Here is a 12,134-nt window from a genome sequence, read left to right as displayed (position 1 = left end):
ACCAAAAAAGGAATTTTAGTAAATGTTAATATTTTACAGATGTGAGCAAATTATACAATATATTAAGAAACAAGAAGTGCTACAAACTTTAAAGCATTCTCTACTTACATTTATTTTTTTATATTGTTATAACATACAAGTAAAATAAAGTGTAAGCCTATAATTTATAACATGTTAAATACCTACATCATTACTGCATGCAAATAAATTTTATAACTTGTGAGTAGAAGTAAAAGCAAAACCTGTTTTTACATTTTCGATGAAGTAAGAGAGGGTTATAAACCCTGTAATATTTTTTTTTTTTGCCATCTGTCTCCCATTGGGAAGATTTTCCTTTACTTCCTATCCCATAGCCTAAACAGGAAGTGAAAGGAAATCCCTCCAAATTAAGGGAAACCCCATTTGTCACCAGGGTCATCAGAACTCACAAATTGTTATGTCACACAATATTTGCATAACTGTTTATCAAATGTATATTTTTATGAAAATACACAAAAAAATTAATTTGATACATATAAAAACACAATTTAATCTAGATATTTTGGTTGAATAAAAATATGGTAGTGCATTGAGTAAACAGATCCCATTTTTCATGCCTAAAAATTGTGTGCACCCATGAAATGGCAAAAAACTATACAAAATTGTTCATAGACAATGTTTTAAAAGCCTTTAACCATTAGCCGCCCGGCCAATAGCCGTTTGGCGGCTTGAAAAGCGCTGCAGCTTTCCGGGTACACGCCATTTGGCGTTGTCCCGGACACGCCCCCAAAGCGCGCCCCCAGCGGCGCGCATCCGGCCGGTCTCATGTCCGCTGTGTCCCATGGACACAGCGCTTCCACTGATGAGGGTAACAGCCAACACTATTGGCTGTTTACCCTGCGATCGGCTGTGTCCTATCACAGCCGATCAAAAGTAGCATCAAGGAGCTGTCACTTGGCTTCCTCCCGGACACGCCCCCAAAGCACGCCCCCCTGGCGCGCCTCCGGCAGCGCAGCGAGCCGGTATCTTGCCAGCTGTGTCCCATGGACACAGCACTTTCCCTGATTAGGGTAACAGCCAATACAATTGGCTGTTTACCCTGCGATCGGCTGTGTCCTATCACAGCCGATCAGAAGTATAAACAAAGAGCTGTCACTTGTTGTCACCACTTCTTCTCCTCACACACGGATCCTGTGTGAGGAAAAGAAGGGGAACCGTGAGTTACAGCTCAGTACAGTGCAGCACATTATAGATTGCCAGAGTGTACCTGTCAGTGTACCTGTCAGCCCATCACAGTGTACCTGTCAGCCCACCTGTCAGCCCATCACAGTGTACCTGTCAGCCCATCACGGTGTACCTGTCAGCCCATCAGGGTGTACCTGTCAGCCCATCAGGGTGTACCTGTGAGCCCATCAGGGTGTACCTGTCAGCGCATCACCAGCCCATCACGGTGTACCTGTCAGCCCATCAGAGTGTACCTGTCAGCGCATCACCAGCCCATCACGGTGTACCTGTCAGCCCATCAGAGTGTACCTGTCAGCGCATCACCAGCCCATCACGGTGTACCTGTCAGCCCATCAGAGTGTACCTGTCAGCCCATCAGAGTGTACCTGTCAGCGCATCACCAGCCCATCACGGTGTACCTGTCAGCCCATCAGAGTGTACCTGTCAGCCCATCAGAGTGTACCTGTCAGCACATTACCAGCCCATCACAGTGTACCTGTCAGCGCATCACCAGCCCATCACCGTGTACCTGTCATCAGCCCATCACAGTGTCCCTGTAATCAGTCCATCACCGTGTACCTGTCAGCAGTCCATCACCGTGTACCTGTCAGCAGCCCATCACCGTGTAGCTGTCAGCAGCCCATCACAGTGTACCTGTCAGTGTACCTGTCAGCGCATCACCAGCCCATCACCGTGTACCTGTCATCAGCCCATCATAGTGTACCTGTCAGCAGCCCATCACAGTGTACCTATCATCAGTCCATCACAGTGTACCTGTCATCAGTCCATCACAGTGTACCTGTCCGCAGCCCATCACCACGTACCTGTCAGCAGCCCATCACCGCGTACCTGTCAGTGCATACAACTGTGCAGCCTGTCAGTGTGCCTGTCATCAGAGTACCCATAAAAGCCGCCATCACTGCAGCCCATCAGTAGTTACCCATTACCCATTACAGTTGCCTGACATACTGCCAACATGTCCAAAAAATATTATTCTAGTGAGGAGGCTTTCCAAATCCTGAGCATGACGGACGAGAGCAGCGGGGAGCTCTCACCGTCCGATTCCGATTTTGATTACGAGCCAAGAGAAAGCAGTGGATCGGTGACCGAATCGGAAGAGGAAGTAGTCCCTACAAAAAGAGTAAGACGCTCTGAAGAGCAGGCAACAATGAGCAGCGCCAACATACAAGTGCCATTACACACAAATGGTCAGTCAGAAAATACCAACAGAGCTAGACCCCAGGATGACAGGCCCAGTACCAGCACTGGGATATCACACCAGACCCCAAGAGTCAGGTCCCAAACTTGCCTCCCAAACTCTCTTGCAAACCCTTTGTGGCTGCCTTCCAACACAGGATCAGCTACAATCCACCCTTTCACCGCACAACCAGGAGTGCAGATCAACACAGAAAATTTTTCCCCAATTGATTTTTTTAATTTATTTTACCCTGATAGTTTCCTTCAGTCAATTGTCGATCAAAAAAACCTATTTGCCCAACAATTTATTGCAGCCAACCGTGTTATGCCCGTCCATTCGAGTGGAGACCGCTAACACTAGAAGAGCTTAGATTGTTTTTGGGCCTTACGGTCAACATGGGGCTTACAAAAAAAAATGTACTACATTCATATTGGTCCACCCACCCCATCCATCACATTCCCGTATTTTCATTCGTAATGTCCAGGTCACGTTATGATATGATAATGCGTTTCCTGCATTTCAGTGATAATTCCCAGTGCCCTCCCCGAGATCAGCCAGGCTTTGACAAACTGTACAAAGTTCGCCCCCTAATTATTTTTTTTTCTAGAATATTTTCTGAAGTTTATGTCACTGACCAAAACATCTGTGTGGACGAATCTCTTATCCACTTTACTGGCCGGCTGGGAATCAAGCAATACATGCCCAGTAAGAGGGCCAGGTATGGACTTAAGCTCAACAAGCTGTGTGAAAGTGCCACGGGTTATGTGCATGCCTTTCGCATGTATGAAGGCAAAGACTCCCACCTTCAGCCCCCTGGGTGCCCAACCTACATTAGCATAAGTGGCAAAATTGTCTGGGACCTGGCCTTTCCACTCCTCCAAAAGGGGTATCACATCTATCTTGACAATTATTATACAAGCCTGCCCCTTTTCCGCCACCTGTACCTTGAAAAAACAATGGCCTGCGGTACTGTCCAACCAAACAGGAAGGGCTTCCCACAAAGTTTAATTAGAACGACTCTACAAAGAGGGGAATCTGCAAGTGTTAGGAACGAGGAAGTGCTGGCCGTGAAATGGAGGGATAGGAGAGATGTTTATGTCCTGTCCACAATCCATAATGACATCATGGTGGACATTCATAGAAGACGAGGGGAAGTCCAAAAGCCAGAGTGCATCTTCAATTATAATCAATTCATGGGGGGGGGTGGATTTAAACGATCGCATGCTGCAGCCATACTTACCAACAAGGAAGACCCTCTACTGGTACAAAAAAGCTGCAATATACATTTTCCACATGGCAATTTATAATTCATATATAATCTATCAAAAATCAACTGAAAGACCTAGCCACCTCTTCAAATACACTGAAGATGTCATCACTGCCCTAATCTATCAGCAAGGATCTCCACCACAAACCATTCGCTCCGATTGTGTCAGCAGACTGCATGAACGCCATTTCCCTGAGAGAATTCCACCATCAGAAACAGGAAGAAGACGTCGAAAAACATGTAAGGTATGCAGCAGAAGGGGAATTAGGAAAGACACTAGTGTTCATTGTCCCCAATGTCCCTCCCAACCAGGCCTATGCTTCGAAGACTGCTTCAAACGTTATCACACTATAATAAGATATTAGTTCCCCATATTTTCAACAGCCTACAACTTCCCCATTTTTGTTATCTGTGCTGATCTTTTGCCTACTGCCATGATTTATCATGCCTCTGCCTTATACCTTAACTGACCCTAGCCTGTTTACCGACAATGCCTCTGCTTGCCGTCTGAATTGCTTCTACACCACATTTCTGCTTTTCATCAAAACTGACCATGGCTTGTTTATCGACTATGCTTCTGCCTGCCGTCTGGATTATCAACCATGTTTATGCCTTTTTCCTGGACTGACCTTGGCCTGTTAAATCGACAATGTTTTTTGCCTGCTGCTTGGATTGATCTTTTGCCCTGCTACTGCAGTAGTGGGATTCAAGATAACACAGGGGTCTCGCATATGTGAGGGGCTTCAGAATAGATAAAAACCAGTTTTTGGTTTTCTCCGGGTTTTGTTAGTCCCGGAATAGGGTCTGTTGTCCGGAGGCTTCGAAGAGATTGGGTGGGACGAAGCCTCTACCCCTGTGCCCCAGTCCTACCTGATCAAGGGCCTAAGCCTGATGTTCCTGTCTGCTATCTGGACCAATACTTTGGCTGTGCTGACCATATCTCCTCTTGCTACCTGTACTGACACAAAACTTTTGGGCCATGTTCCTGCATGCTGCCTGGACCAATACTTTACACGGACCAATACAAACCAACACAAGTTAATCATATCTCTGCTTGCTGCCTGTACAGACCTAGGACTTTTTATGGACCATGTTCCTGCCTGTTGTCTAGGACCAATATTTTGGCTGTGCTGACCATATCTCTGCCTGCTGCCTGGACTGACCTAGGACTTTTTATGGACCATGTTTCTTCCTTCTACCTGGATCTCAGCCTGCTGCCTGTTCTGACCCTGGCTTGTTTATCCACTATATTCCTGCCTGCTGCCTGGTCGAATCCTGTTGCTGTTGCCTGCTTCCTGGTCCAATGCTCTCCTAAAACCATAGGTAATCTTTTGCTTATCCTTTCTTTAGCTGTGAAAAAGTTTCAGATTGTGGTATTGTCATGTTCAGGAGGAGTAGTAAAATGTATTTTCGAGTATAGAAGAAATATCCTATAAATTGACAACTTTGTGTAAAAAAAAAAAATACTTTTTCATTTTTTTTCCACATTTTCTAAAAACTTGTGGAAAAAAATAACATGTTCAAAAAACTCATTATGCCTGATACATACCTTGGGATGTTTGCTTTCCAAAATGGGGTCATTTTGTGGGTGTTTCTACCATCCTGGTGCTCCAGGGCCTTAAAAACTGTGATAGGGAGTCAGGAAATTAGATGTGTAATTTATGCCCCTTTTATGCTCCTAGAATGCATGGAGGTGCTACTTGGATGTTGGGTCTCTGTATGTGGCCAAGCTGCGGAAAAGTCTCACACATGTGGTATCGCCATACTCAGAAGGAGTAGCAGAATGCATTTTGGGGCATAATTCTTGGTATGTACATGCTGTGTGTTAGAAATATCTTAGAAATTGACAACTTTGTGTGAAAAAAAAAAGTTTTCATTTTTCTTTCCACATTTTCTAAAAACATTTGGAAAAAAATAACCCGTTCAAAAGACTCATTATGCCTGATAGAATATACCTTGGGATGTTTGCTTTCCAAAATGGGGTCATTTTGTGGGTATTTCCACTGTCCTGGTGCTCCAGGGCCTTCAAAACTGTGATAGGGAGTCAGGAAATTAGATGTGTAATTTATGCCCCTTTTATGCTCCTAGAATGCATGGAGGTGCTACTTGGATGTTGGGTCTCTGTATGTGGCCAAGCTGCGGAAAAGTCTCACACATGTGGTATCGCCATACTCAGAAGGAGTAGCAGAATGCATTTTGGGGTGCAATTGCAAGTATGTCTATGCCAGGTGTGAGAAATAACTTGTTATTTTGGCAATTATGCGTGAAAAAAAATAAAAATAAATAATTTATTCATTTTCCAAAGAAATGTGGGAAAAAATTACAACTTCAAATAACTCACCATGTCTTTTACTAAATACTTTGGACTGTCTATTTTCCAAAAAGGGGTCTTTTGGGGGCTATTTGTACTTTCCTAGCATGTTAGGGCCTCAAGAAATGAAATAGGCCATCAGTGCTTCATGTGTGATCAATTTGCAATGATTGGTGCCATAGCTTGTAGACTTTATAACTTTCACACAGACTAAATAATATACACCGATTTGTTTTTTTTTTACCAAAGGTATGTAGCAGTATAAATTTTTGCCTAAATTTATGAAGAAAAATTACTTATTTGCAAAATTTTATAATAAAAACAAAGAAAATCTTATTTTTTTTCTAAATTTTCGGTCTTTTTTCGTTTATAGTGCAAAAAATAAAGAACTCAGGGGTGGCTAATTACCACCAAAAGAAAGCTCTATTTGTGGGAAAAAAATGATAAAAATTTCATATGGGTACAATGTTGCATGACCGTGCAATTGTCATTCAAAGTGCGACAGCACTAAAAGCTGAAAATGGGTCTGGGCAGGAAGCTGTAAAATTGCACGGTATTGAAATGGTTAAAGAGTAACAGTTTAGAGTTAACCATAAATTATGGCTCTAAGTGCCCAGTCATACCTGTACAATTTCAGGTGCGATTTGGGAATTGAAATTGCACCTGAAATTGCATCTAATGCATGTGAATGTCAATGTTTTAACATTTGCAATTTGCTGCAGCGTGATTTCTAAAGTAGTTCTTGCATTACTTTTTCTACAGTTTGTTGAGATTTCACATACATAGAATATAATGGAAATTGCACTGCAAATTGCAAGAATTTCAGTCTTCAGAAATCGCACCAGAAATCAAGCTGAAATTGCACACAAATCACGCAATTTTAAATCGCAGCGGTGTGACCAGTGACTAGAATTATTTCTCTCACTCTGGGGTTTGTGGTGATACCTCACATATGTGGTACAATTGCTGTTTACATACACATGTGTGCCCTAATGTGCAATATTTCTTTGCATGTATGTGCAGGGTGACAGGAGTGGTCTTATTTTTCTAATTATTTTTATTTATTTACTTAATTTTTTATTAACCTATGAGGAAGGCACCAATCACATGACGAAACACATCGGGGCTTGAGCCACATGACGTCATCACGCCCAGAAGCTGGAAGTAGACCATTTTACATATCGGATCTACTGATTTCCATTCTTAAGGGGGCAATGTGATATTATTTTAAAAAGGCTATATTATGTTGTGCACTGGAGGTTTTGGTTCACTTTATTTGTGAGTAGCTCCTTTCCTTTCCTTAATAAAAGCATTTGTGCCAGAATTACTACACCATGAAAAATGTATTTTCTCTTTTCTGATGAATGTGCTTGAGTCTGAATTAAGCTTCATAGAGAATTGCAGACCTGCTATATATTGATCTGGAGGATTTCTGCAGTTTTACTGACCTAAGTTATTGAGAAAAGCATATGCTGACCTTGCCTTAGTGTAGCTCAGATATAGAGGTAAGCGGCTTTATTGAGAGGTGGTGGAACACTTATATTTTTTGTAGCATGCAGGGCAAGCATGCACACTAAAGACACAAAAATTATTATTAAGATAGCACATGCCATGTGAAGAAGAATGTGGATTTTATAGGCATAAAAGACTGGTGTTTACTTATTTATATTTTTCTATGATCCCATTTTTATTGTAACCCATATTGTGTTACATGTTTACAGGTTTTTATTCACTTGTACAGATTTATTCATTTGGTGTCTGATTTAAAATTTTAAATTATTGTTGCATTGAATTGTGTGCATTTATATTTAATTTTTAAGTGTTACTACTATCACAAGTCCCCTATGTGATAGCATGTGGAGGTGGCAAGTTCTCTTTATGGATATGTCAGGAGTCTATTAGGCCCCCATTCTTTCCCCTGCCCTCCATAGCAGCTAATTAGGCGCGCCGTGCTTACTGTATTTAGTTGCTGCCCTGGCTATGGTAGTCGAGGAGTGACAACACTGAACCCAGAAGTGATTTAATACACACTGCTTCTGGGTTCATTCACAACTGCTACAGGGTGGCAGGGCTGCACAAAAGCATGTATATATACCTGATTTGCATTTCCGGGTAGGGAGCGCGTGCTCCGCCAATCATCCCTGGTAGAGGGTGAGGGGTCATGTAGCCTTATAGAACAGTCATATGAGAATGAAAGCTCTTCCTACAAGCTTTTACCAGTGCTCAGCCAGACACTGATAGAAGTCAGTCACAAGCAGGGGCGGACTGACAACTCATGGGGCCCCCGGCAATAGGGGATCATGGGGCCCCTGTGTCCTTGCCCAAACTCAAAAAATCCTATGAAAAAGGTACCAAGGGCATCTCATGGGTCCCCCTACTGACCCCGCGCCCGAGTTTCCAAACGGTCATTGCGCCCCTGGTCACAAGACTGCTATATACTACTGATGAGAAAAAGTATTTACTAAAACAATTGCATTTCCATGTTGTGTTACTGTGGGAGACCAGATATAGTGAAAGCAGGGTCCTTGGTTTAGTAACATGTCAACTGTGTACATGATATGTTTAAAATATGGACTGGTTTATATTTTAGTTTACCTTTTAAAGCTTGTGTTAGGTCTGTTCATGGGTGATGTATCTAGTGGCCTAATATGTAAAATTAGGTTTGTAGAAAATGCTACATTTAAAACCCAGCTCCAGATTGTATTTGTCCCCTATCTTGTGCCCCCAGTAGCAACCCCACAATTTTATTTTTTTAAAAGTTTTGCATACGCACCCTTTTGTCATGGAACTGGTTACTTGATCTCCTTTTCCTCCTCTTCTTCCTCTAGCATGGTGGCTTGATGCAGTTGTCTTGAGGACTCAAGGCTGCTTGATGATGTTCTTCCAGGTGGTGGTGAACCTTTGGGGCTTTGAGCTCATAAAAAGTGGGTTGAGTAACATGAGGTGCCATTCTTCCCTGAAAAAAAAGTATTGATAAGGGTGTGGGGGGGGGGGGGGGGTAGGTATTTATAGCACCAGGAGGTGAGTACTGCAACACAAGCTGCTTTTTTTCTTGAATAAATGCTGGGCATTTTTTTTATTCATTTTTATTATTAAATTGAGCTGGGCTTTGAAGTAAACATCGGTGCTCTGATCAACAAAGTGAAATATATAGTTGATACCCCCGCGTGCCTAATGCTACTATGTTATGTTATTATTCAGGCAATCCTGGGCTTACAGCATCCAACACCATAACACATGTTCATAATGTTGGGACTTGTGCACAAGGTTTTTTGATATACATTACCCAAGTATTCATATTGACTTTTATAGAAGAAAAAAGGTGCAGCCTGATCTCGAACTGACCTTTATTGGACTTTGAAGGCCAATACTACAGATTACCCCCTGAAGATTAAATTGGGTTAGGTAGCCCAAACTCTAAATATGTGAATATATTGAAAAACAAATGTGTAAAATGTCCTTGCAAGGGATCATTTTACTGTAAATTGCATGACTAGGAACATATCTTTCCCTGGGATCAAAGAAATATATTCCCTTTCTTTTTAATTGTTTCCTATTTCCATGACCTTTAGAGCTATTGTGATATTGTTAAAAAAAAAAAATATATATATATATATATATATATATATGTGTGTGTGTGTGTTTTTAAAAAAAGCTAAGGGTAACAATGCTCCATTCATTCCCCCACAGGGCTTTTCTATAGATGATGTAATGTAAGAATCGTTCAAGAATATGTAAGCCCAACATTTCATATGCTTGATATGTGCCTGCTGTACCATGTACTTGTATGAAAAAGTATCCCGTTCTCCTTGTACTGATTCCTTTGTGTGAAATCTGTGATGTTCCTGCCAGACCTTCTGCTTTCAAACAGACCACACAAGGCATGAGAGCACAGCGTGGTCAGTTCTTTAGCTATACTGGGAACTCAATGTGCTCTCCTCCAGTGAACAGACTGGTGCTGATATGCCGCCCCCTATAGCCATTCACTGGGAAGTTCAGTGTACTGCTGTTTCAGAGATTAGGTGATCACTTATAAAAAAAAAGAGGAAAAAAGTTGTTTATAATGTTTTTTATATATGTAGCACCACCTTCGTGAGGGCGATGGCTTTGTAGTGAGTACCCCTGAGCCTCTCGTTGCACAGCCAGTCAACAGGCATTTTTCACACAGGCTTGCATCCAAAGGCAGTGACCAGTCCAATGGGATTAGTTTTGTTATTTTATTAGGGGAATTCAGCTTGGATAGGGAAATAGGGATTATAGGATGCTGAGTTTGGCTTGAATCAATGAAAGGGGGGAGTCTTCCTCTTTATGTACAAAGGCAGATTCTGGACTGTTCTTTTCCTGAAAGCCAGCCATCAGTCATAGCAGATCAGTAGAAGCTGCCCTTTATGGGCGAGGACCTAACAGCCCCTCAAAAATCAACTTAACTTTTTGTAGCTGCATGCAGAGATGTCTTCTCTCTCCCCTCCTAGAGCTGCTCCCAGCTTCACAGTCTGCAAGCATTACCAGCCCTCCTGGCTTCTCAGAAGATCTCCCGGGACAAGAATAAAGGACTGAGCCCAGCGCTGTCCTTAGAAGGCTTGCTACATGTCGTGTGGCAGTATTTGCCCTTGTAGATCCCACAGAATGTTTAATGTCCTCTTTGCTTCCTGCTGTTCTCAATCCCATTCACTCCTTACCGCTGAATGTATCCTTCTGATCCAGCCCGAGCCCAGCCGGGAGGCCAGCCCCCCCAGACCTAGGGGACTCCTCCTAGGCACTCACATTCTCTACAGCACTTCATCTTCCACCCGACTCCTCTGTCAGCCTGACTCTCCCATATTAATGGGTAGTCTACCACTCTACCAGGAAATCCAAACCTGGGATTGGCTGGACCCTGATGAATATGCAGATAAGGCCTCCACCCCTTTTTGCTTACTGACTTCTGGAAGATAATATGGTCCTCCAGAGTCAGGAGGAGGCGATAGAGCCACACCTTGTTGAGTCATCCAGCTGACCTGCAACAACCCAACCTTAATCACGTGACTCACACAACTATCAGGAGTCCTACACAATGACTTTGCCTATAATACACTACACTATTCTAGTAGCACACTAGAGGGTGCTACACATGAATACATAAATCTTTTGACTTTCATTTCTATTTTAAACTGAATTGGTTGTTTTGCAGGGTGAGGTTTTACATATACTTTAAGATTCCCTTAACCTGATATAAGCAGCACATAACATTTCAGGATTAGTGGATCCAAATACATGGTTTTGTAATGTAACCGGAGCAGTTCTTTAGTATTTCTTAAAGCTGATCTCCAGAAAACCTAATAGTGCTCCCATTCAGTGGAGCTGAGCTTTTGCTATCAGGGTTAACTGTTTGTTTAGACTGAGTAAAACACTTACTTCCTTCAGTCCAATAGGCTCCTCCATGTTTACTGGTAGTCTAAGGTCCTCTGACATCATCAAGACCAATGCAGAGCCCATAGCTCTGTATTGCACTTGATGGTGCAAAAGAACAGTTCATTTCTTGAGCATAGGGGAGTGCTGTCTGCCAAGGGAGGAGAGGATCGCGTAAGAAAAGTGATTTCCCCATCACCTAGTCTGAAACAAGCAGTTATCTCTTGCAGTGCAGCTCTAATGTATGGGAGGATTTTAATTTTCCCAGAATTAGGCTTTAAAAATCTGGAAATATAGTGAAGGGCCGTAGTGTCATTTACCTTTGTATTATAGAAATAGAAAACCAGCTGTTATTGTGTAACCATGTTGGAAGGGTTGGATGAACCCTTGAAGTTGCATTTTTTCACTGTGAGCGCACATATTGGAATGAAAACAGTGATCTCATATACTGAAATATAGTAAAAGCATCTTAAGCTCTTTTGTCCATGCAGTAATCCTGCAGATAGATGGTAGCAAACCTTTTACACAAATTTAAGACAAAAAGCTGACGGGAGCTCAAATAAACCCAGACTGAACTTTGTGTTGAAATTTTTCTCTTTTTCTTGTCATCAAATAGCTTATATGACCTATCATTTCCATAAATAGCTTTAGTATTTATTCCTTAGTAGCTATTGCAAAACAAACATGTTAAGTTAAACACAAGTTCACTTCAACTGATTCAAAAGAAGCCATTTTTGCCACCAAAACAGTCCTGACCCATGGAGACA

At 42.3% G+C, this 12,134-nt stretch overlaps 1 pseudogene; it reads left to right on the top strand.

The window, feature by feature from the left end:
* The first annotated feature begins 2,227 nt into the window (after window positions 1–2,227).
* LOC149467146 (uncharacterized) overlaps window positions 2,228–12,134 on the top strand; it is a 50,927-nt pseudogene continuing 41,020 nt past the window's right edge.

This window comes from Staurois parvus, unplaced genomic scaffold (genome assembly GCF_062004578.1).
Source record: "Staurois parvus isolate SC_StPar_1 unplaced genomic scaffold, SC_StPar_1.0 ptg000122l, whole genome shotgun sequence".
In the NCBI taxonomy this organism is placed as follows: Eukaryota; Metazoa; Chordata; class Amphibia; order Anura; family Ranidae; genus Staurois; species Staurois parvus.
The sequence above is the reverse complement of the archived record's forward strand: the minus strand, read 5'-3'. Positions and strand labels throughout refer to the sequence as shown.